The sequence below is a fragment of the Meleagris gallopavo genome, chromosome Z (genome assembly GCF_905368555.1).
Source record: "Meleagris gallopavo chromosome Z, MGAL_WU_HG_1.1, whole genome shotgun sequence".
NCBI lineage: Eukaryota > Metazoa > Chordata > Aves > Galliformes > Phasianidae > Meleagris > Meleagris gallopavo.
The window spans coordinates 33,680,151-33,706,851 of record NC_139435.1 but is presented as its reverse complement, the minus strand read 5'-3'; the positions used below and the strand labels follow the sequence as shown (position 1 = coordinate 33,706,851).

Sequence of the window (26,701 nt, the reverse complement as noted above, 5' to 3'; positions counted from 1 at the left end):
AAAATTGAGCAATGTAGGTTTCCTTAGTAAACAGAAGAAATTAATTGAAAAGGACTTGAAAAAATTAAATACTAAAATATGAAAGGCTAGAATGGAAATTATGAGAATCCTTTCCAGAATTTTTCCAGTGGGGATCAATGAACTGTAGCAATATGTTGCTAAGGAGCACACAAATACAGCTATGATTTTACACTTTTTTCTTAGCTATGGTTATGATTTATTTCATAGAAAATCTGTGTAATGTGGCAGGCAGAAGTCAGAGTCACCTGACAATTCAGCTGAGACACTTGGCATACAAGCTTCATATGTCAGCACAATATTTATGGAATTTTTTTAGATGTTCTAAAGTTCCTTTCTCCAAAATGATAAGGTTTCAAGTAAACACTACAACTCAGTTATTTGAGAATGTTTTCCCATTTCAAAGATTTAAAGCAAAATGGCTTCTCAAGAGGAATCTTAGCCATGGCTTAGTAAAAGCTATAAAACTATCTCACCAATGCATGGGCATCTTCTGCATTGCAACACTTTATAAATGTAAGTGCAGACTAAGCTACAAATTAGCAGCCATCAAAACAAATAGAAACAGATCTTCAGACTTCAGTTACTCTAAGGAAGTTTTGCCTTCTGAACTGCAGTGAAGAAAAAAAAAAACACAACCAAAAAAGTACAACTTGTAGGGCTTCAAGATGAATTCACTGCCATTTTCCACTCTTTTTGTAATACCTCATACAAGAATTAGCAAACATGCTACTCTTAGTACCCTTATATGAACGTCACTGGGCACATAAATTATCTATGATCCACACCATAGAAAGGGACACCTCAATATAAGCCAAAGGCTACGTAGCTCAGCAAAAAACACGAAGAGAGAAAAGCACACTTTTTTTTTTTTCATTGCTCAAAGTCAGAAATACAGTCCACATTAGGTTTAACTTTCTAAAAAAGACAACAGTTTTTCCTAACAACCAGAATGTAACTTTTATGATGCTTCTATAATGTTATATCTAAAATATAAAAAGTTAGCTATCAGCTTCATATAGAACATAGCCTTTCTTAAGAGGAGATTTCATAGTAGAATTGTTTTTGGAGAAAGGTTTCTCACTAAGACACAATTATGAAAAAAGGCTAAATTATTAGAAATAGCTTCAGTGTTTACTGGCAGCACCCCAAGCATTCAGTTACAAGCTTCTTTCCACACAGCTACACTGCAACTCTCTCAATTTACATTTAGCTATAACTGCAACAAGAGTCATTCTTGTGAAGAAATAAAAAAAAATGGAGAGTAAAATACAACCAGTCACAAGGAAGTGAAAATGAAAAAGTAAGTACTGCATTTGCATTTTATTTCATAGCTATATTGCTTTTATTATACATTTATAAGCTTTTCAATTCCAAAATTGAGATAAAGTCCTCAGCCTTCATTTTACATAGATTAGCAGATCTGAAGACTTCTATTCTTTAGATAAATATGTATTTTTTAAAAAAAAAGTTATACTCTGTATTACCTACAAAAACAAAGGGAAAAGGAGGCAATTCTTAACTTCAACATGCCATAATCTGAGTAACAGTAAATATTTATCTTAACAGTGTTGGATGCAGAACTGCTTTCCCAAGATCCTTCCGCATAGAATTCATTTATGACATAATCTGCTTTACTGCTATGCCCACTACTTGCAGTCAAAGAATGTTTGCTTGTAACAGAGGTGTAAGATTCACTCACCCTGCTAAAACTTTAGATAATCTCATTTATTTTCGAAAACAAAATACTAATAAGAGATTCTTGGAAATGATGCTAGGAGGAGTATTATGCAGGGAAGCTTTTATCTCAAAAGATTTTTAAGTATTTCAGAAAGCACTTAAAATACACTTTGGACAGCCACACAACAAAATCCAAGTTTATAGCAAACAGTGTTATGCAGAGCAGATGCAGAGCCAACTCAGGAAACAGAAGCAACACAAGTGTATAAACTTAACATTGGTTTTAAAACTCCAAATAGAACTTCAAGTGTCTTATCTCCAGGATCAAACACTGTTACTGTAACACATTGCCCCAACATGAAATGAGCCAATTGTGCTGAATCAAAACTGCTTCAGTGTTTTATTACCTGCTTTTAAAGTATAGTTTAGATCTGCTCAAAAAGAGTGGTGGAGAAAATAAAATTTGTCCAGTACTTCCCAGGAACTTTCATCCTAGTAAAGACTAGAGACCCTTTTTCTAGAAGAGTTTTTCCATCAATGAAGTGACAAAACTTACAATGCACTTCACGATATCTGTCTTTGAAAAGGTGATAAAATGATCTAATTCAAAGTATAAGTCATCCCTAATTCTAAAACATCAGTTTTCAATTATTCTCTAAAATTTGATTGGTAACCTAGCATAAGTCCAGGAACAACAACAACAGAACAGGAGAAAGTGCTTTTGGGCAAGCAGACTTAAAGAAATCCGTACTTATACTTGATGCTAGTAAAGAGAAGCTGTCCTTCGAAATCTGTGCGTATGCACTCATTTGGGAGTAATAATATCCACCCATGCAGTGGGTACACAAGCAGTTGTCCTCTGCTCATGCACAGGCAAATCCTTCACTACTTGATTCTTCCAACTTCCAGAAATAAGTAGCACAAATGTTGGGTATCAACATAGGCGAAGACTAAAATGAAACTATGCCAAGAATGCGTGTGTGTGGATGTAGAAGGTTTACTCAGTTAACATCTAACTGAAATGATTATCTTACATCTTCTCAAAAAGTTAGTAAAGTCTCACTAGGACAACTAGCATATACCCCCCCACACACAAAAAATCAAGTTGGTTGTAAAAGCCTCTTATTTACTCATCTTTGAATACTCTACTGCCCACAAAGAAAACTTAATACCTACTAATATCCTCAAATTGAATTTTCTAAGTTCTTTCCAAGCCTACATCGCACACAGTAAAAAAAAATACATTAAATTAAGCTAAACTTTTTTTATAAAAAAATCTGCAAATTCTAAAGAATTGTTCACTAGGAAGAACTGAAATCAGAACAGTAGAAGACTAACATTCAATAGAAAACAGACAGTTTTAGAGACAAAACATATGCAAGTCTTCCTGCAATCAAAGAAACCCACTTTACTTCTTAGCATAGTGTGATTTGACTATGAACATCAACAATTCCCTTAAAAAGCAGAAGGCTTACAAGATAGATCGACTATTTGTTTACACTGATCACCTTTCCTTCATTACCCGCAAGAACACAAAGAACTGAAATATTCTTGATCCTGAATGACAAAAATAAAGCCTATTTTCATTGTAATTCAAATCCAGAAATCTAATTAATTGAAAACACTGAAGAGATGGTCAAAGAACTGAAATTTTAAAGGTATTTCTGCATGCAATAAATGATTAATGCATGACTTAGCAAACAATTAAACTTACTTCGACCTTCTTTCAGACAGTGATGGTACCAAAGAAACGTGTATGGAAACTATCTACTACTTACACCTATTTGTGTGCACGCACACTGCATGCACATTAATGACCAATCAACTTAGATGGCATACTTTCCTCAAAACAGAAGATATTTTTGTAACAAGACCAGTAAGGAATTAAGTTTCACTCCAGACTCAAGAAAATCTCATCACTTTTTGTGCTCTGTCTGAAAGATCTATTCTGCAATCAGCCAACCAGCAGCCAGCTTAAGATCTTTAAGCAAAGCAGATGTTAAGCACAACTTAAGAGTCCTACACAAACACTAAGTTTTGCAAATGAATCATACTTCAATACTGTCAGTAAATGAGATAGAAGAAAAATGTACCTCCACTCTATCCTCTTGATTTATTCCTAAAATAAGCTGTCCTGAAGACCAGGGAAGACAGCAAATTTATTAAACTAGCTTAAAAGACAAAGATGCTGGACAAGATGGCTTGCCAGCAGGTCATATGCAACACTTGGGAAATTTGTAGAGAGAAGCATTACTTTGCTTTTTCAGCCACTGCATGAAACAAAACTTCATAGACCAAAAAGGGATAATCATACACAACCAACTCCACAATACAGAACTTAGTAAGCTATTCAAATAAGTCTTTATACTTACAATTTATGCACTGTTTCCAGTGAAACAAGGAGAAGAGGGGAAAAAAAACCTGAAAATTCAAAAAGAAAAGTTCCCTTCTCCGGTACAGAGGGGGAAGATATCTGCAATCTTGTTCTCTACTCATAGTGGCTTGTTCAAGAGTAAATGGTATTATTGGTTATGGAATGGGAAGAACAATTTATTTTCCCTTTGTGTAAAAGAATCTTCATTATACTTGTTAAGAAATCTTAACCTTTTTCACTGCAAACAGTGCAGAATTTCTTTTAATGAGTCACTTTGGAAACATCCCTGATTCACATTAGAAAACTACTTAGCAAACTACTGTCAAAGAGTTTATATATGTAACTAGCAAGTCAACTTATTTCTTGAACTAGTAACAATACACTAAAATTCAAAATGGAAAGAAGGTAAAATAAGATTTATAATTGCCTTTCATGAAGCTAAATACACAATTGGCAAAGCACAGCAAAGAGATAAAGCTAGGCTGCACTAGTCCTTCAGCTTGCACCTCCTCTTCTTTCTGCACTCATTTCAAATACCAAAGTCTCTATGTAATCTCTTGCAGCAGTTGCAAAGATAAAAGCACGACAAAATTTGTGCAAAGAAGTTAACTGCATTGACTAGAAAAAACAATTTTTGCAAATATTAGTGATATTAAATCACAACAATACGTTTTAGTTACTGTGAACAGGAGAAAGCAGATCCATAAGGCCTGAACTTAGTACATTAGATCACTAGTGAGGATGCAGACACCTAAGAGCTCTGTCTCAAGTTGTTTAAAAAAAAAAAAAAAGAAAAAAAAAGGAAGAAATCAAACTGAAATACAATTGTGATGAAACCACTATCTCTCATGAAGTTTGTACTGATACAGTTAGTACAATATTTTTACAAATCCACAGATGGTGGAATAGCATCAACAACATAACAGTGAACCAACAATAGAACTTTCTTCAGGCTGCATTCTACCCTACTTCCATTCCACACCCATAGTAAGAAAGGTAGTTCTCAATACTAACTGTATTCAAGAAAAGCTTTCATTCTAAGTGACTCTAATTCTGTATTTCTTCAGTGAGATCTTAATACGTGAAAACTAATAATTGAAGTTGCTTTGAAAAGTAACGAAGAATACAATAATGGACTTGGCAACCAAAGCTCGTTCTTCTCTAAAACACAAAATGCAGATGTGATTGCACCACACAGATGTACCCTCATAGGATTAAGTGTAACTGGCACAAATAATAAGAGTCGCCAGTAATTTAAGAACCAAAATGCACAGCACAATGCATACAGGGTTCCCAAAGAATTCTTTTCCTATGCATTTCAGTTTGGTGTGTGTGCAATAGCAGAAATCGGGCATTCACATGACCTGTGGACAATTTAAAACTATTACAGAATGGAACATTATAGACTCATTCAACAATGTTGAACATGTTCACATTAACAGTTAACAGTTTATTAGTCACATGCAATCTGCAACAAACAAAAAGAACCCCCAGATACGCATTTAAAAACTTTCTTTTTTAGAATGCATATTATATTGTCAAACTTTCAATTGTGAAATGAAACAGTCACTCGACTAAATCACAAGCTCATTTAAAAACAAAGTTAAGAAAACAATTTCACAGACATGCAATGCCCACCTCCTACCTGTCCTAACACAGCCAGCTGTGGAACAAGAATGGTTGGATGTCACTTGTGACTGGGTCTGAACACGCACATATGCAAATACGGGACTATTCCTTCATAAAGTTTTCAAATGAACACTTGAGAATGTAATGGCTGCATAACTACGAAGGTTACAAAACACAAGCTGACTATTTCATAGTTGTCTGTATTACCACAAAAACAAATCTGACGACAAAGTAAGAGATAAACAGCATGTCAATTACTTAAATGAAGTATTCTTCTAGCACGTTTCATCGTTTTGTTTTTTCTTCTTTTTTTTTTATATTTTTTTAAATCAGCTAGTTGAAATTCATCCAGAAAACAAGTTCTGTCAACGCTCGGCAGTACAAATAACCTCAAATGGCTTTTTACGCTAGACCATAGGAAATTTGCACAAGTCAAAGAAAAAAGTTAACTCTGTACTAGCTAGTTGTGTCCCTGATGGCAATATATGCATAAAAATCAAAATGAATGCAGCCAGTTTAGTGAGAAAGTTTTCTAAAACATTCCAAGTACATCAGAGCCCTACACTAGGAAGAAAGCAGAAAAATCAGACCAAAATCACCTCAGGTGAAAAACAGCTCTGTAAGTAAGGGCACCAAGTCTTGGAATACAACTAGATGAAACAACTGCCTTCCTCCCATCCCCAAGAAACAGTCAGGTTCTTAGTTCTGCAAACTGAATATTTGAGAATAAAAACGTTTTTGCTTTAAGCTTCTGAAATACTGAAAAATAAACTGCATTTTACAACTTCACGAAATACGAAAACCCAGCACCAAATCAGAAGACATACTTTAAACCCAAAGACCAAAGGCTAAATAAAATATCACAGCTATAACATTTAATATAACTAAAGATATCTATAGTTTTTTTAAAGCTTGACTAGGGCAGACATTTGGTATCTCTGAGGATTTATTACTGAGATTTTCCATGAGCATCAGTAGCAAATGCACAACAAATAATTGGAAACAAGTCTCTCTACTCTGCCAACGTAGCTTTTCTTTCCAGTTTCAAACCGTGGGCTTTGAAATGACACAGCAGTGTGCTTCATATTATGAAGGAGTGATGATGAAATGAATCTAGTTTTGTAAATCCACTACTGTAGTAAGTGATAATTACCTAGCAATAATTAACTAGTTTTGCAAGACATATACAAAAATATATTATTGATCTCTATTGCTCTGAATTTTCCTTGCATTCCGTTTTCCTGCCTTATGTGCAATTCCTTGCGTTGCTTGAACAAAAAATAATCAAAAGAAGAGAGGAAACTAGTTAAATTTTCAATTTTATATTTAATAAATAGAAATTATTCAGCAAAAAAAATTAAAGATAACTTGAAAACATCATATTCTGTCTTAGGATGCAAAACTTTTTTTTTTTTTAAGGGTGTTAGCAAATCCAGTTACTGTTGCTGCAGAACAGTGAGTTGGTGACATTAAAATGTAAATGCTCATATGACACGAAAAAAAAAAAGTTTTCTGAACCACACTTTTGCATTTACGGTTTGAACCCTTATGAATTACAACTGAGTGACAAAGTCACTAGGTTAACAGACCCTGTGACCCAGGATGGTCAGGACTACGAAGATGCCACTCAGAAATATCCTATTTGGAAAGCGAATTGGAGGCAGAGTAGAGGAATGGGCATGAAAGAACTAAAACCTGATCCAGGCTATATTTACCATACTGTATAGTTCAATTTTTTTTATTTTATTTTTTTATTCTTTTGGAACAGTAATTATGAACTGTCCAATGGTACAAAAATTGGAGTGGTTACAGACTATGAGGCCAAAACACAAATTCTGACGTGACCTTCAGAGACTGGAGGAACAGCAGCTGGAATCAATTGAAGACAAGCTTGATACCAGTAAATGAACTTCTACAGCCAAGGACAGAAAAAAGAAATTGAAGATATGTGAGAAAGAAAGAACGATGATCAGCAAGCAGTTCAACTATACTCATTTAATAAGCCAGTTTCACCAGGCTGTTCTTTCAATGACAAAAAGTAACCACCCAACCACTGGGTTAAAAAAAAAAAAAAAAAGCACAAAAGAGAAAACTAGGAATAAAAATATCAAAAGAACATTAATAATAAAAAAACTAGTAATAGTTCTCAGAGCAAAGGAAGTACATTATAAAGTGTACTTACTGCCCCAGTTGCAAGCTTTAAAGGTTAGCCATGCTCAGTATTATGTAATGAGTGAAACATCTGCAGCCTTGGAAACATTCTTTGTTAGAGAACGCTTTCTGTAATTGGAAACTCTGTTGGAGCAAAGTCAAATATAGTAGCCTGAAACAAAAATAAAACAGTGAAGAAAAAGTCAAGAAACAATAGTCCAGCAGTTAAGTGCCATCTGGGAGCCCAAATCTCCTAGACTTTTTTTGTAGGATTTTTTGGTGCTTTTTTTTTTTTTTCCATGGCTTTTCTTCACTGTTTTTTGAGCAGGTAGGGCTGGACAGTGTTTGTGTGGAGAGGTCAAAAGGAGGTACAAAAAGACGTCCTGTTTCAAATGCAGCTCAGACGTTAACCAAAGAAAACTGAAAAAGTCTGATAATTGTTCTTTCTACTAAGCATTTAAAGTTATTAGAACTAACACTATTTTGCTAGAATCTCTACAGATGGATTTGCCAGATCGTAGAATCATACTTCCATTTTGTTTCTGTTAGCTATTCTCAATAAGGAAAAGCACATGCTTCTTGAAAATCTCCTGATACCACAGGTTTAAAATATCCCTTTTGCTGATTTTGAGGAACACTGTTTTACAGCTTCTCATCTTTGGGAGTACAAACACATTAGCAAACAGTAGATTGTCATTCTCTATAGATCCCTCCACTGAAAATTTTATCACAACAAGCGTAAGTTGCTTCATCTACAATTACAGAACTCCACAGCCTATCCCCACCCCACTGAACACATTCCCAGTTATTGAGAGGATGACTCCCATTTCTATCCAGCTTATGACAGCAGCATCAAAACACTTGGTTTCATGTCAGCATTTTCATTCTCTCTGCTGCTTTTGAAGCTTGGCAGGAGCTTATTAACACTTCAGAAAAACTGTCTTTTAATCCTCTTGCCAATTTCTCATTAAGAAACACTCTTTTGCCAAGATGGCTTTAGAAAAGTCCAAAGCACATGGTTGATAGCAGTTTGAATATTCATGGCTTTAGTTTTATGCTTCACCAATAAGGAGCCTAGAGGAGGAGCTGTCTTTTTTGTTCTTTATGCAGCACCAGCCTTTATCAAACTCTTGATCTGCAGCAGTTTTGCAGTGAGGGTTTGTGCTAGCCCTTCTGCAGCGAATGCTCCAAGGCCTAGCCTATATGCTATTTCTGCAACTCCACTGCAGCAACCACTTCGCAGGTCACCTTACAGTGAAATTACTACAAACACAAATCAAACATAAATGCCTTAAAGTGGGTGCCTTCGGCTTTCAGAACTGCTTTCTGCATTGTCAACTGTTTAAGAAAAACCTTTGCAGACAAAGAATAATAAAGAAATGGGTAACAGCAACCTCAGAAATAGCATTAACAGTCAACAACTGCCCCCCACATTTCTTTCTCCAAAAACAGAAATTACTGAAATTTACACTGACAAAGATAACCTTCAATCACAGATAAGAATATTACCACTGCATATCCAATGTATATTTGCTTATTTCTTTTATGCTGAACTGTTCTGTTACTTGTGAGGCAACAAGAAATATACATACTTTTTTTTTTTTTTTTTTAAATCACAGAAGCTCATCAAGAACACCAAGGAATCTTCTTCCCTCTTCTCAACTCTGCAACATATTTTTAAAAACTTGCATTTCCATCTCTTGAAAGCCTTTAGTTACCTACCTCTGTTTCCTGCTGTGCTTTCTTATAGCCCTAAGCATATATACAGGAGAACTGAATATCTGTATCCATTAAAGCCTGAATGAATGTGAAATGTGAGATCATTATATGTACTCCCAAAGAAAACATTCGTGAAAGATTATGCATAATAAAGATACTACTTAGACAAATATATCAATAAACATTTTTCTCAAGCAACAAAAAGCTATTGAAGAATAGCAAGACTGAGATTCTGTGATGAAACACTATTATTCACCAGCTGGCAAGTAAATGAGAAGGCTGACCCATATTTAGACATTCCTTATAATATCATCTAACAATCAAAATATCTCTGCTGTGTTACTCCACATTGGTGGAGTTCTCAGACAAAACATTTACTATAAACTTGATTTTCTGGGAATAAATATACAGCCTTTAAATAGCAAAAGTGCTTAAGTCAGATCATTACAAGGAACATACCAGCTAAGCTAATAACACACAAAAAGCAGGGAAGAAACTCATGTTTAAAGGTTTCAGCCAACGTTATTAGCATTGTCCAACATATCTAAAAATCTGGAGAACTATCCCTTCGGAGAAACCAAAGCTAATCTATGATAGGACTTTGAAAACATTCTGGAAGCAAAGATGAGTACTGAATCCATAGTGCAAAGGAAACAATGCAAAAAATCAGTATGGATTTACTGTTTAAAACTGTTGTGCTCTTCACATTATTGTTATTACTCTTCATTATTATTTTTTGTCAAATTTTAACACATTCATTTCTGCGTATATTAACACACAATCATAGAATATCTTGGGTTGGAAGGGACCTATAAGGATCATTGAGTCCAACTCCCTGATATGTATGTATATCAAGGAGAAGGATAGGTATGTACTCCAATGTAAAATACTCTTCATAAATGATTTTTATTTAGTTGCAAACAATTTAGTATAATGAAAATAAATACGCCCTCTTAAAAATAAAAACAAACCTGTTTTGTTTCCTCAACTCTTTTAAAAAAGTCAGACAGTATTTCCCACATGACTTTCATCAGCACAGCCCCATCCCTCCACCTACGCCCAGCTGCTATGGTATATGCTCACATGGGACATCAACATTCAGAGTGGAATGAAATTCACAATTTCTCACTCTACAAAAAAACTGCATCAGCTATCACAACCTCCTCCCAAGTATACCGTGTTGTAACATCTTCATTCTTCTCCATTGATAAAGTGCAGTTATTTTAATGCTTCCCTTTCTTATGAGATTTTTTTCTTCCTTTGTCATCTGTTAACAGGGCTAGGGCAGCAACAACACTGAGTGCTGACAAAAAGAGCAGGGACACAAATAGAGTCATGTGCAGTAACTTTGTACTTATCACTCCAACAATTCAAAAGCAGGCGCTCTAACTCAGATGTTCAACCCAGTCTTCTTCTGTTTAAGGAAAGTCAGCACACAAAACAGAGGTGTGACAAATCTCCAAGGATTAAAAAAATCTGGGTAGGATAACCAAATGTTGACAGCAAAACCTGAAAGAAACTTCTATCTATAGATAGACAAATCAATAGAAGCACCATCTGAAGCACCAACTTTGCTGGAAGTATTGCAGGCCATATTTCAAGCTTGGAAAGTATTTTACCTGTGCTATAAATGCCACAACGCTATAAAATAATTTTCATTTCTCTCAAGCAGGCAAACACAAGTTAAGGATTTTTTTTAAAGGACACAACAAGCACTCAAGGCTCAAAGCACAATCTTCTCCGATTTGTGCATCACCAGTTAGTACAGCTAGGGAAGTATTTTAAAGTTAGAGAACTTATCTTTAAGACTTTTTCCCCCTAACAGAATTGGTTCAATCAGGAAGATTAAAGACCAATGGTTTTGAAGTTAAAAGTGTATGCTGTGTACATGCACTATGAATCTCACAAAGAAGAAAGGAGAAAATGACTATGAGCAGCATTTGTTCTGTTTTCTTTAAATTAAACTGAAATGTCACATTACTCACTACATTCACAGTGAATGAGTCATCATAACCCAAAGGAATTTAAGGCCTTCACATATAATTATCTTACAAGACCAAGTATACAACAAAAGTTAGAAGCACAAAGGCAATGACACATACATCAGACTTAGAAAAGGATATGCATGAGGCACATAAAGTGATTTTGAAAGGCAATCTTTCTCTTTGACCTACTCATTCCTGCACAACCTATTCCTTCATATACTAAGCATTATGTAGACCTGGGTTGTTGGTTTGTTTTTGTTTTGTTGTTTTGTTGTTGTTGTTGTTTTTACCCAGAAGAGTTGCACTAGCTCAGCCAGGACTGAACAAAAAATAGTTATCTGAAAAGACACAAATGTATTGTGGTATAAGTTTCAGTGTAGAACAAAATCAAAACCAAATTTTTATTTGCAAGGTCTGTTTCTACTTACGAATTGTGACTTTCTTATATCAGTGGGGCTTCAAGTTTGTTTACATATGAATATAGAAAACATTAGTTATTTTCTTCTTCTATATTATCCAGGGAACAAAGCAAACAGTTTTACATAGTAAGAATTACTACTTCAAGCTTAAGACACAAAAGGAAAAACAAACAGACAAACAGAACAGCAAAAAAGATCCATTGCATTCCCCAGTGCAGTGCATGATTTTAAGGTTGGAACACAGTCGAGTCTTTCACTGATCAGTCTAACTGCAAGAACTCACTTCAGGGGTAAGGTTAACACTGTAAAGGTGACATGCAGACTTGTTTTTTCTTGTTTTATCAGAACTTCAAGAAACCAATAATTTCCTTATGCAGTTAGGAAGCTCTCCCTTGTTACGTTCTGCTTACACTTTGATATTCAGAACAGCAAAAAAAAACCAACAGTGAGGCATGCTGCATCAGTTACATTTTCAGTATTCTATCCCACACATTAACAAACCACATTTATACATCACTATAATTCATGACTTAGAAAAATTTACAAGAAAGTGACTTTACTCTTCCCCCTCCTGCTAAATCCACGTTTTTATTTGTAGATGTTTGTGGGAACTATTCAGAAAAGAAAGTCTAACCTCAAATAGCTTTCCTAGGTTTCTTTCTACAGGAACTGCAAAGAGCAGCTTCAAAGGCTAATTCAGTGCAGCTACAGTGAGGTTTTTACTGGGAAATGCTCCCTATAAAGCTAAAACTAACTTCTGTAAATATTCTTCTTTAGTCACACCCTCAGTGGTTTCAGAAGCTTAACAGCTGCAAGACATACATGTTTTACAAGCATTAAACATTTTTCAGACTATCCATACCCTTGAAGGGATTTCCTTTGGCAAACACATGGCATACTTTTAACGATTTATGGAATCCTGCAAAAGATATTGCCTATGCTTTCACATTAAAAACAAACAAACAAAAAAATCACAAGTCAACAAATAAAAAACCTCAGTGTAGTAAGGTTCACATTATCTTCAAGCAAAACAATTTTCTGCTACCTAGATTTAGATAGCCAACATACTCTCATTAGGGTCATTCACTACTTAAAACTTAAGCAGAAGAATTCAAAGTGTAGAGAAAACAGTGAAAGTACTGGTCTAAATTATGCCCTAGTCTAGGCAAGCTATTGCTATTATTTCCAAGGATGGCTGGTTGATCAAATAGTGAAAAACTGGACGCACCTGCTTCCAGATAGTCTCACGCAATGATTAAAAGTAACTGACTGAGTAACCTGTTGCTGTGACTCAGCAGTTTGCTTTATGTTTCCTTTCTACAACTTTCTCTGAGACAGATATCCTGTAAAAGTTTCAGGGCTTAGATATCCAGTCATACTTCACCTTGATTTCTCGCTTTTCCTGAAACATTAAGTGCTTTAACTTCTTCATACTCTGCTTCCAGCTAACTGCTCTCAAGTTGTAGTTGTCTTTCTCCCATTTTCAACCACATTTTTGTGTCCTCTTAAAGCAGTAATATGCAGTGTACACATTACAGAGATGAGGCAAGAGGATATCTTACTTGAAGACTTCTACCTATATCAGGTTTCTTATCTTGGTAAGAGTTCAGTTTCTTCCCCAAGGAATAACAAAAAAGGTTAGAGCCATGTTATGTGACACCAAGAATAGATCATTAGGTTGCCCAAGGGCGAGGGGGAAAAAGTTTTGCTTTCACCAGTAACACAATGCCTCAACACAAAAGACTTGCAAAGGGGAAGAGGAGCACTAAAGAATGCATCAGTGGCTGGACTTTAGTTCAAGCACTACTGATCAAAGTCTGTAATTAATTAGAAAGACAAAAGCCATCACTGAAATGGGCAGGTTCACGAGAAAGCAAAAACATGAAGTTCTTTGCCTCTCTACTGAAAACTGTTAAGTTTTGTAGTAGAGTTGCAATTCGTTCAGAACTAGAAAACACTTTCGTTTCAAGAGGAAGAAAGCTTCAGCTACCTTGGAGACTCGTAATTGTAAACTCAGCTTTTGCTGCCAGAGCTGAACAGCTTAATTTGCAAGTCAATTCCTGATTTACACTATTTTTAACATCTTCTAAACAGACTCCCCCCGAACCCCTCCCCAGAAAAAGACTCTTGGTTGATGCTTTAAATGCATCAAGGCTCTTCAGAATTCTTTTAGAATAAAGAAAAGAAGCTGTAATGGCACAAAATGACGATGAAAAGAATGAGGCAGCACTGCTTCATTATATTTAACTGAAAGAAAATAAATGAAACATTTAATGACATACAAGCCAACTTTAGACATGAAAGTGTAGGTATATTTTTACTGTTTTCTGTATCAACAATCCTGCAATCCTCAGTTTGCTACTATTAAAAAAGTGAAGGCTAAGTCACATGGATAAAAAATAATACCATTACGATATTTGCTATCCTGAGAACTGTTTTCAAGTTTCCTGCATCCCAAAGCTAACAGTAAACACCAGGACCCCAGATATACCCTTGAAGAATCTGGAAAAACAAAGAAATACAGTGAGATGTATTTAACCAAGACCCAGCCTTCTGCTCTATTTCACTTTGGAATATATAGCCCAGTATAAGTGTTTCCTAAAACTTTAAAATAAGTAAGTTTGCATGCATACTTTTTATAACAGATGTCGTCAAAGGAATAGCTGGAAACAGACACACTTCACCAGAAGCTATTTTGTAGTCCAAAAACAGTCCTGAACTAACCTGCTAAGGTTCTAATAACAGAGGACAACGTTGAGAGCCAGCAGCTCCACAATTTTGCAGAAACAAATCACTATCATTATCATCATATGAACCGAGTATTTCCAACACTGCTTTACCTCATAAGGAAGAAGCAGCATTGCATTTCTGTATAACCAGAGACAGTGCCTTTGAGAATCAGAGTTTGTGACAGGGATGATTTCTGTAGCAAGACAGAAGTTAAGAAGTAGAAGAAAGTGCAAAGGCTTCAGTTTACAGTCTCACAGAAACAATGTTTGAGAAAAGTAGGTCGCATGCTGCAATGCAGCAAAGTGATACTTGTTTAACAAATGTGAAGAAGCAGAAATGGACAACTACCTAGCAATTCACATGGGAGGTAACTTAATAAACATTGACTATGAACCCCATAAAATATTTCAGTTTGTCCACATCAAGATCTGCAGTATCTCAAACACCATTCAGAAAGAAGGTATACTGAAGGTAGACATTCCCTGCTTTGGGATAACAGGCCACTACATGAAAAAAAGGTTCCATGAGACAGATTTCTATAGCTCACGTTACCTTTAAACAAAAAGATGCCAGATTAGAGGTTAATTTTTGCTCCCTTTTTTTTTTTTTTTTTTTAACTCAAAAGGCTGTGTCAGAAAAGGAGGTACTGCTACATGAAAACAGTATATATATATACACACCACTGAACATATCAGTCTTTCCACATACTGCTCTATGCTTGTAGCTGCCACTGAAACGTATCTGAAACCTCAACAATTAAGAGAAATAATTTTTAAGTTACAGTAAAAAGGCCCCCTTACCTTCTTCTTGCATCTTTGGCAATAATACTCTTCCTTCATCACTTTACTGAGACTTTAACCCTTCTATATGTTTAAGCAAATTCAAATATGTCCTCAAAGCTAACTCCGGAACCTATTTGTCCTACAGCATGCAGAGATTGAACTCCAAATAAAATTATCTACTTGTCAAAGACACACCTAAGAAAGAATCATGTTCGTAAAGATTCCATTCCAAAAAACTATATTTCAACAACACTGGCATTGCTACCTCAAGTGAGAATTCATACATGTTGAGTCAGAGATGCTATCCAGATCATTATTTGGATATCTCAGTTTTGCTCCATCTAGATGGTAATGCAGCTGTAGTGAACATCTTCGTTAATAAGAGATCCAAAGAATTAATCAGAAAAAAATGTCACACACAATCTTTGATGATTCAAACACTCAAAAATACAAGCACACAAGATTTAGTCCATGAAGATCTCATTTCAATTCCATTAGGCTACGCAGAGCCAGATCTTAATCAAAAAATGAACAATCGAATGTAACATTACTCTTATTCATATGTATTTAAGAAAATGCCTACCTTAATTTATACACTAATATTTAAAAAAAAAAATCGATTTTTTGTTATTTTATACAGCTATTATTATTATGCATGTTAGTAACCATTTTAACATGGAAATTTACATGTAAGTATGAAATATTTAAATTTCTGGTTTCTACTGGAATCATGCAAGGGGAATATTTAAGGCAGAATGCATTAGCATTTCAGTTTCACCAGAATGGTAATAACCAGCCAGCCAACTATTAAAGAAATTATTTAAAAAACTTATAATCATCACACGTAATAGAAGTATTCAAGCTATCTAACAGGTTTTTTCTGTTGTTGGTGGTAGTTGACTGGTTATTTAGAGGCGTTCCTAGAGCCAAGCATTTGAAATACATACATTGGTCTGGACAGTCAATTAAGTTTGGTCATGGCAGGCCTTCACAGAAAAGTCAAAATAACTTTCATTTTCCAAATAGGTGTGAAGTAATTTGCATTCCAGCATTTTTCCCCCCACTAAAAAAAGGGAGAATGTTTACTCCCTTAACTTCTAGTATACCTTAAAAAGAGTGATGCAAAAACTTCTACTAACCTTGCGTTCATTAAACACCAAAAAAAAAAAAAACAACTAACAAAAGCAACTATAAGGAAATAATTTTCTTTTTATCAGCTTATGCAGGCTCGAGTTTAGCTTGTTCTAAACCACCTCAATGAGCCAAGAAAATAGTACAAATACAAGAAAGCACCAGTCCCCCAGAAGTCACACTAACAGAGCTTAGGGAAAAAAGAAAGCAGATCAAACATCCTGTTTGTTTACTATCTAAGCCCTCATGCAGCAGGTCTAAAAGTTTAGCCACAGGCATTGAGTTTGAAATCAGCCCAACAGTCTGTGTTTGGAATGCACTTGATCATAGCAGAGAAAGAAAAGTGCATTACAATCCACGCAGATGAAGAATTTAATATAGTTTTGTTCAACTTCTGGATTTTTTCTGCAATTGCTGCATTGACAATACGTTAGCTTATACTTATGGACATTTAGGAAGATAGCATTATGTCAGCTTACACAGCACTTAGAAAGCCATATAGCTTGTGGAGATGGTTTTCCCATGTTGATCTATAAAGACACGAATGCTTCAGCAAACCCTGATGCTCACAGACAATCTAGCCATGCTGCAAGGACACACCAGATACCCCCAGACAATGGCAGAGGATGATTAATAGTCACGGCTCCAACTTTTTTGTTGGTGGTGGTGCTCCTTAAACCCGCAGAGCCGAACAGAGCTAGTTTCGACGCTGATACAATCAGCTCCACAAACACCGCGTGGCTGTTAGCAACCTTTATCACCGGGCGTCACGAAGGGGGGGGACGCCGATGCCCCACCACCCCCCCGCCCGCGGGGGTTAAACTCACGAACGTGGGGCCCAGGGGAGGAGCTGGCACATGGAAGGGCTGAGAGGAAGGAGGGAGGGAAGGAGTTCGGAGCTGCCCGCGGGCCCGGCTCACCTGCGGGGCCACCTGCGCCCGCCCTCCCGCACTCCGGAGCCGCCCGCCTCGGCTGGGGCACGGCGCCCGCAGGACGGCAGGGGCCAAAGACTTCTCCAGGGGACAGCTGGCGAGAGGGAACGTGAAACCAGTCGTGAGCACTTTAAAAGGAAAAATAAAATGGAAAGCTCAGAAAACGCCCCCGCCCTCCTCGCCCCGCTCGGTGTCACGGCTCGCCCCGGCGACGAGGAGACGGGAGCCTTTCCCGGGCGCCGAGGAGACACCTCGCACCTCCGTGCCCCCTCGACGAGTAGAAAGCTTTCCTCCCGAGCTCTGGGAAAGGCGAGGGGAAGGGCCCAGCGAACGGGGTGCTCCCACCAGCTTCCTGCCACGGGCGGAGGGACGAGGCGCCGGGTCCCGCTCCGTGCCTGTCAGCCTCTGCCCGTCAGCCTCCGCCCGCCCGCCCGCCCGCCTACGGCCGCTCACCTGCCGCCTGCCCTCCGGCCGCCGAGTCGCCGACGCCCTCCCCCGCGCCAACGGTTGCGGCGCTCTCGGCCCGCAGCTTTTCCCCGCTCCTGCCGCCGCCTCAGGAGCAGCCGGAGCCGCCGCTCCTGTTTGCGAAGGAAACGGCCACCATGTTACTTTCTTCCCCGCAAACGCCTACAGGCGGGTCCAGGCCCGCCCAAAAGAGGCGGTGGCGGCGGCCAGGGCAAGGGGAGCGGCTGCTGCGGGCAGGGGGCGCCCGAGGGCGGCGGCGGGGCGGGGTTAGCCGGAGCTCGGAACTCGGAGCGCGCAGCGAGGCCGCACCTCGCGTGGGGCCGAGACTGGGGGCGCGCCGCGCCGGGCAGTTGTGCCGGGCTGTGGGGGTTCAGCGGGCGTCCCTTTTTGAACTGGAGTGGGTGTGTGTCCCGGCCAGGTCTTCTTTGCGGTGTTGGTTGGTACCTCAGCTCAGTGGGTCATTTTAGCTGCCTGCCCAGGCAAGAGTGTTTGCTTCATAGGTGGTGTTTCTTACCCTTATTTCCATGAGGGAGGAAGGCGTAGGGCTGTACTTGTTTAGGGGGGTATTTCTCAGGAGGTTGGAAGTTCATGTTGCAGAGTGTTCTTAAAAAGCCCACTCAGTTCTTGCCCCCTGCATTAGGCTGAGCTGTTCCCTACCAGATCAGGCTGCCCAGGGCCCCATCCAGCCTCATCTGAAGCACCACCAGGGACAGGACATCCAAACGTCTGTGGACAGCCTGTTTCAGTGCCTCTCAGTGATAAACATCCCCCTGACATCTAATTTAAATCTCCCATCCTTTAGTTTAAAACCATCTCCCTTTGTCCTATCGCTACCTTGTCCTTCTGTAGCTGATCTCCCGCCTCAGAGCCAGCAGAACAGCACTTTGCAATCCCTCCCTCAAGAGTCTGAATGGTATTTTTTGATAGAGTGCCTGATGCATGAATTTGCCTCACCAGTTAGGTGGGTTATGCTGCATACCCTTGGCCAGGAGTGCAGAAGTGGCTGCACTCCCTATTCAAGCAGATGCCTCACCCCACTGCAGCATGCTGTCGTGGTAGCTTTTTGGACAAGATAAATCAGAATTGCCCTGCCTTAAGTAACAAGCCATGGGCTGTATTGTACGTAAAATATGATACTTGAAAGGCAGAGTTGTTTTTTTTTTTTTTTTTTTACTCCAGATCATAGCTGTGATGGAAGTTTTAGGGCCACATTTAAGGCTAATATGTAGCCCACTAACTGTTCTTAAAAGTGCAGTGTAAGGATTTCTGTTTACATCCAGCATACAGAAGGATAAATCATATGAGCTACAAGGCAATGACTGTTTCAATAACTTTTCTTGATTTAATATTTATGAAAATTTGTAGGGTGTGCTCTGGAAGATTGTGATTTTACAAGACTTAAAGTATTTATATGGAACATATCGGAGCAGACTTTGCATTCGTTAAGAGGCTACGGCTTGGTACTGTCATCTATACTGGTATTTGCTATCAGATACTAAAAATGAAAGAAAATACACAAACTAGAGCAGTGTTGCTTGATAATCAGTGCAGAATCATAGAATCATTAAGGTTGGAAAAGACCTCTAAGATAACCTAGTCCAAGCATCAACCCGTTACCACCATGCCCACTAAAGTATGCCACTCTGTGCCACATCTACATATTTCTTGAACACCTCTGGGCATTCATCCTGTTCCAATACCTTATCACTCTTTCTGAGAATAAGTTTTTCCTGATATTCAACCTGAATCTTCCCTGCTGCAACTTAAGTCCATTACCTCCAGTCCAATCACTGTTACCTGGGAGAAGAGGCTGACTCTCACCTAGCTGCAACCTCCTTCCAATGAGCTGTAGAGAGGGATGAGGCCCACCTTGAGCCTTCTCTTCTCTTGACTAAAAAATCCCAGTTCCCTCAACTGTTCCACATAATACCTGTGCTCCAGATCCTTCACAGCTTTATTACCCTTCTCTGGACACACTTCAGGTCCTTGTTGTCTTTCTTGTAGTGAAGGGCCCAGAACTGAACATGGTACTCAAAGTGTGGCTTCACCAGTACTGAGTAAGGGGGGACAGTCACCTCACTACTCCTGCTGGCTATATTATTTCTATTACAAGCCAGGATGTCATTGTTCATGAGCCAAATATACTGGAAATGTATGTTGACTACTTTCTGTTAGTACATTTTTCTAGCTTTAGCAGGCTTTTATTCTAATATTTCAAACATTACAATTATATTTAAATTATGTAAAGTGAAAAAGTACTAGAGTTTAAAAATATTCCTTTTATTTTACTAGTTAAGGTCACATTTTTTAATTAAAGGCTAAGCCTTGCTCATTAACTATTATTTTGCAACATTGCAGAGCCAAATTTACTGCAAAATCTACTGTCCCTGTGGAAGATGAGGATGCAGTACTGCAAGAATTGTTCATCCACACAGTCTTAAAGATATTTCAGTCTACCAATATAAACAAGGAGTAGCATTCCTTGTCTCAGAGAAAACAGAGAAATAGACACTGGTTGAAGTACACAGCTCACAATGACAAGTTCCTGTGAGGACTTGTTCACTTTTGATGAGTGCATTAGTGTTGGAGACTTTGTGGGAATTACTAGAGACATGTCTTAAACAGACTTCCCCATTTCTTCTAGCCATACGTTTACGTGGCCTTATACTAGTTTTGACAGTCACCAGAACTTGCAGTAAGCCCATTCAATTTACTAACACAATAGGAAATTCAACACACATTGCTGGTTTAGTCCCCAGTCAGCCACTGAGTAGCAGAACTGGCATGGAAAATGAGATGAAAATGAGATACTTTTCGTAGCAATGACTGTATTGCTCAAATCGTTGTTAAATTCCACCTATCCAACTGAGAGAACAAGGTCAAGACAGAGGCAGCTAATATATGTCCTTTTGTGCCTCTCTTGTCCAGAGAATTAAGCTCTGATCCTTGCAATTAGAGGAATACTTTTTTCCCCCCCCCCGAAACATCACAGATTTCTTGATTCATCATTATTTGTCTTTAGCAGGAACACTTACTCTAAGAAGCAATATACCCAGTTGCAGCATCTGATGCACGGACTCAGATGCGAATGATCCAAATCATTTATTACAATTCTCTCATCACTTATATACCTTCACAAATTTTCTTTTTCTAGCTTTCCCATCCACCCCTACAACTTTCCCATCCACCTTTACAAGTCAACAGAGCATTCTACAAAACACTCTTCAACCGTTCACAAAGGCGCTTATCCAATCAGAGCCGTGAGAAGTTCTTTCTTCTTCTAGAGGTGTCCTTGGTTCTCATGCTGTTTATCTTGCTCCACAGCTTCTGCTCTCAGCAGTTTTTCTTGTATTCCCATATCCAGTAGCATGCATATGCCAGACAGCTGCTGACATGCTGAAACTCTGTATTTTAATAATCTTAACATTATAGCAAATGATTCAATTATTCCAATATCACAAAATTTCGTGTTCAAGGTAGGTTTAGATAATCTGCAAGCAATTTCAGTGAAATTAATTTGCCACATCTACAACTCTGGAAAGCCCTGATATCTTTTAGCCCTGTTGGAGCAAGTGATTTGCTTACTCTTGCTGCTTCTGACATGCATAAATGAGTGTTTATGCAGGCTGGGCCTATGATAACCTTACTTGGAGTCCTTCGATTTGGAAATGCAATTCTCTTTACAGATTCCTGACTAAGCACCTGATTATTTCTTAATTTCATACATGTTTTCATTCCTTAATCCACTTCTTTATAGTTATATGAATTATGAGCATGACCACATGACCTCTGGCCTTTGGAACTGTTGTATGGAGTGAATGTTTTGTCCACAAAGTGGAAAATGGAGATGAAACAAATGTCCTAAGCAATTGCACTAGCCGAGATCAGTTCAAAAAATGCTTGAAACAATGATGTCAGTGTAATATGTGGAAAATCCTTCTCGTTGTTTATTTTTGAATAGCTGTGTATGACAGAAGGCTCTGAGACTTAAGTGTTTGATCTTATTGTGCAGCTCGTTATGATTTCACAGTGTATTACTTGGATTGTACGATAGAAAGGAACTGAAGATTCACTTGTTCTTCCTGGCTTTCTTCATTTAATCAATGACATACAGAAACATAACAGTTATTGTTGTACATTGGTCCAGCTTAAAATCTATACCTGATTCACTGCAATTAGAAGTGTAACTGTAGTTGACAGCTCTATTCCAGCAATTTCATCAATCCATGTATAAAATTGTCAGAATTTCACTGCCTGTTATTGTGTTGCAGTATCAAATACCTAGTCAGACAGGATTGCCTTGCTAGAAGGCAATAAATACCAGCCAGGGAACAGAGACACTCCTTTCTTGACACAGTCTTCTTCAAATAACTAACAGACGCTGCTTGAAATACTGGCTTCAACTGAGGAATACCTTAAAATCGTACACAAAATCAAGTTATCTTTATCTTCTCTGCATTAAATGTGGCAGGATTTGTTAAGATTTTTATCTTCCTTTCTCTTTTTTTACTTTTTAACTGTTGTTGTATTCTTTTTCCCACTAAAAAATTTCAGGTACTGTCTCTCTGTGTCCTGCATAGAAAATAATGGGCCTTACACTTGCTTATTTTACTCCTACTAAGAAGTATGGAGTACAGTACCTTTTGGTTTTGTTAACCTGAAGCAAAAAGTTTTAATAAGCAGAAGATTTTTCTAATATCTCTTTCTTCTACAAATCTCCATTTCTGGTCTTCACTGTTGACTTTTTCTCTTTTTTTTCCTCCTTTTTTTTTTTAGTGCATTCATGAATTAGTTGTTACACAATTGTTACTTCACTCTTCTCAACTGAATGTTTCATATACTGCTGCATGCTGATCCTGACCATTCAACCTGAGAGAGTGAAAATACCCAAAAGATAGTAGTTTTTTAAGTATGCTTAGATTTATGACTTACATGACTTTTAATCTGTCTGTAATTGCTCACTTAATTTATCATATGTTAGTAGGAATATCTTGAACACAATTTTTGTTTTAAATTATAGTCAATTTATGCTGATTCTCTGTGTCTTATGCCTAGCTAGTCTCACTTATGACCTCTAGGTAATTACCTAAGTCTTATTGTTCATGTTGAGTAATATGACCTCTTTTATATTTTTCAAGAAAATTCATTTACTTGAATCATTTCTGTAGGCTCTGATAGTTCTTGTGATCTAAAGTCTCCACTGTTTTTGTCAGAATAGACATCGAGGGTAGCTATATTTGTCCCATTTGAACTTCTGTTATAAAATGAGGACAACAAAGAGCATTGAACTAGAGGATTATGAACTTGATTCAGGTTCTGTTACACTTGTAATCACCTTATATAATGTGAAGTACAGCTACAGAAAGTAACAATCAAGGTAAGGAGAATATGCTATCAATTCATGTTAAACAGAAGATGATGAAATGTGGAAGAAAGGGTTCTCAGTTCTTGGGGATTACTGTTTTGCCAAGATTGTTGGCACTTAATACTGAAAAGAGCAGTGTGAGATAAGATAGGTACATAGGTTAGTTTAGAGATGTAATTATTTCAGGCAAGAATACAAAAAATGCCTTCAGGAAATGTCTTACGGAGAGTCTGAGTGGTTTTGCACTGTTTGTCATGTGGTCTGGGTTGTCTTGACAAAATAAATAAGAACCTTCACAAAGAGTATTCATGGCTTTTTCATTTAATGAGACATAAGAAATAATATCTTGAACATAATGGCATACAAATTCAGCGGAGAAATATTACACACTTTCTTACCTCTTACTGTATGATAACAAACAATGGAACCAAATGAAAATGTAGATATTTCACATCTGGATAGTTTTCTGGAAAATGTTGTTTACTTCTGTAGACTAAAGAAAGTGATATGAGTTCATGATTTTTCTTGGCTTTAACATCTATCATTAGCTCCCAACATTCAACTTATTTATTTTGAAATAGAGCCTGCATAACTAGCCTTTTGTTATTCTGGTGAGGACTGATTGGAATGAATAACACAGAGCAAAATTCATGTGCTATTTTATTTATTCTTAAAAGAATAAATAAAATAAAAAACCTTAAAGAAAGGTAAAAGATATGTGTGGAAGGCTTTGTAAACATTAATAGCGTGTTTCTTGTTAAGACTCCTGGAATACTGGTGAAATGGGCATGCTCCTACAAAACTGAACAAAAAAGAAAATGAAATGAGAGGAAGCATGGAAAAACATTACCATTATGTTATGTGTTGTGGCTGAACACTGAGGGGCAGCTAAGCACCACGCAGGACCTCTCTCACTTCCCTTCCTCCAAAAGGAAAGAAGGAGAAAAATAGCAAGGACAAGTTCATGGATTGAGTTGAAGACAAGGAGATCCCCCACCAATTACAACTGTGGGCAAAACAGGCTCAGCATAGAGAAGATTAGTGCAATTTCCTGCCGACTAGTAAAAAGCAAGAGCAGTGATTACTGAAAGCAAACTAAAATCACCATCCTATTCATCTTTTCTATCTCCTGCCCTCAAGAGACTCTAGGAAACAGGGATGCAGTCAATTCACAGTGCTTCATCACTGCCACTTTTCATCCTCACTCTTCCAGTGCTCCGTTGTGGGGTCTTTCCCGTACTTTCTGATAGGTCCAATGTGAGCTAACCACAGGCTGCTGTTTCTCTCACAGTTTCTTACTCCTCTCTCCCAGCTGCTGTTTTTCCCTTTCTTCAATGTGCTCTTCCAGTGGTATACTCAGTATTGCTCATCACTCATCTCTGGCCATTGGCAGATCCCTTTTGGAGCAGCTATAGCTGGTTCTTACCTGACAAGGGGCAGCTTTTGTGGTCTTCCACAGAGGCCAACCATACAGTCCCTCTGCTACCAAAATCTTCCCACATAAACCCTACACATGCTGTTTGCATTCAAGAATTAGAGGAGCAGTAGTTGTTACACTAAAAACATACAAAATGTTATATGAGAAGGGAGTGTGGAAATGGTTGGGAACTGGAACTGTTGTTAAGGTTGCCTTTTGTGAATCCAGGTTTCTGGAAAATGGTATTGCATTGGTAACTCCTTGCTAGGAGTGGGACGTTTTCTCCCTGTGAGTTAATCACAGACCTCTGCTGCTTTACTGTAGCTTTCTCTCGGCTTCAGTATTTCTCCCTAGCCAAATCTTCCCTGCTGCAACTTCTTATCTAACCTCAGCTTCCCACTTAAGTAGGAATATCTTAAGTATCTGCAGGGACACTTAAGAGGGAGAAAGCTGTTCTCATGCTGGGATGTTTGGCCACATAGTAATAGAGATTGGATTTAGTATGTCTGCAGAGACAGATGTCTTATTGCAGTCTGCGACCCATTAAATCAGGCTGTGATTGCACAAATATTTCAAGCCAAAGGAGGAGGCCTCCATCACATCACAGTTCCTGGTCAACTGTTTTCGTTTTACCTCCTTTATGCTGGCAAAAGAGACATACGTGTGCAGTGAATAAAACCAAGCAACTAACCTACGACAAAAGAGAGAACAAATTTAGTTTTCTTTTGCCTTTGCAAGTGCTTTTGCTAGCAGAAGAAAAGTATCAGCATGGGCAGAAGCATTCTTTTCCCAAGTTAGCATGTCAGCTTAAGTTGTCCTTCAAAAAATGCCAAAAAAAGCAGCTGCATACTCACAGTTGTACTGAGGAGGCAGATAAGCACTGTTTGAGGTGTGAGCCATCAGATAGATCCGCCTCATTCACACAGCTCAGGTTTCTATTGAAAAAAAAAAAAAATCCTTACCTTTAGAGTAAATTGTATAAGTGGACTTAGATATTTTGATCTGGAAGCATCCACCTGAGACTTTTCCCTCAAAGGCAGAAACAATCAGTCAGTGAGAATAATGGAGTTTGGTCCCAAGGTCCAGAGAATATGTAAATACATCAAGTGGGTGTGTTTGTGGTTTTATTTTTCCTCTAACTGATCCTTTCCAATTTACTAGGGTTCTTTACTGGGAAAAGAGTGGGAGGTCAGATCTGAAAGGCTGGGTGTACAGGCAGGTTTGTATGTAGATGTAAAATGTTTATTCTCACTGGAGAGTGTTCAAGTGCAGAAGTTATTCTCTTTTAGAGCCCCAACGGTAAACAGCTAGTTGAATGCTAACCAGACTTTTTTTTTTCACAGCTTTTCACAAGCTTTACAGGTTTTGTATTCATCTGAACACAAAAGACCACAGCTTTCCCAGAGACTTGTCTGCTCAGTTTTTATACCTCCTGCTTGTAACATATTTCTGGCATCAGATGAGTGAGGAATGAGGTAGGATATCACCCTACCCAAGGTTTATGTCACTGGCTCATGAGTGACTCAGCCTTTCATCTTGCCGAAGTAAATAAACAGAGTTCTCTGCAGTTTACCATGGGTGGTGGTTCCAGTCATGACCTTGAAAGTGTGTGTTCTTTCTACTCCATATATTTCTTTTATTTTCTTCTTTTTTTCCTTTTAGAAAAGTAACTGTTGTGCTTTTTTTTTTTTTCCCCTAAATCTTTGTTAGTTTTCAACTTCTCTCTCAATTTTGTTACCTATCACATGGCCAAGAGGCATCCTAATTACATTATTATTTTGTCGTTATTTGGTGATGAAATATGCAGACATGCTCCATGTATATGTTGTTCATGCATATGTTTTCAGGAAATACCAAAAATTTGGTAAGTGAAGCATGTCCCAAAAGCACCAGAAATACACACA

The 26,701-nt window shown here is 37.9% G+C and overlaps 1 protein-coding gene across 3 annotated transcripts in view; it reads right to left on the bottom strand.

The window, feature by feature from the left end:
- The window catches only part of DENND4C (DENN domain containing 4C), a 75,446-nt gene extending 57,301 nt beyond the window's left edge, over positions 1–18,145 (bottom strand). Inside the window, exons 1-2 of one of the 3 annotated variants that reach the window (XM_085214372.1) lie at positions 18,004–18,145; positions 17,539–17,678 (exon numbers count right to left, since the gene is read on the bottom strand). The gene's annotated coding sequence lies outside the window, so the exon portion shown is untranslated. Of the gene's footprint in view, positions 1–7,883; positions 8,025–17,538; positions 17,679–18,003 lie in introns of those variants that run through there. The other 2 variants (XM_085214373.1, XM_010725695.4) reach the window with 2 other exon arrangements.
- Between the last annotated feature and the right edge of the window lie 8,556 nt (positions 18,146–26,701).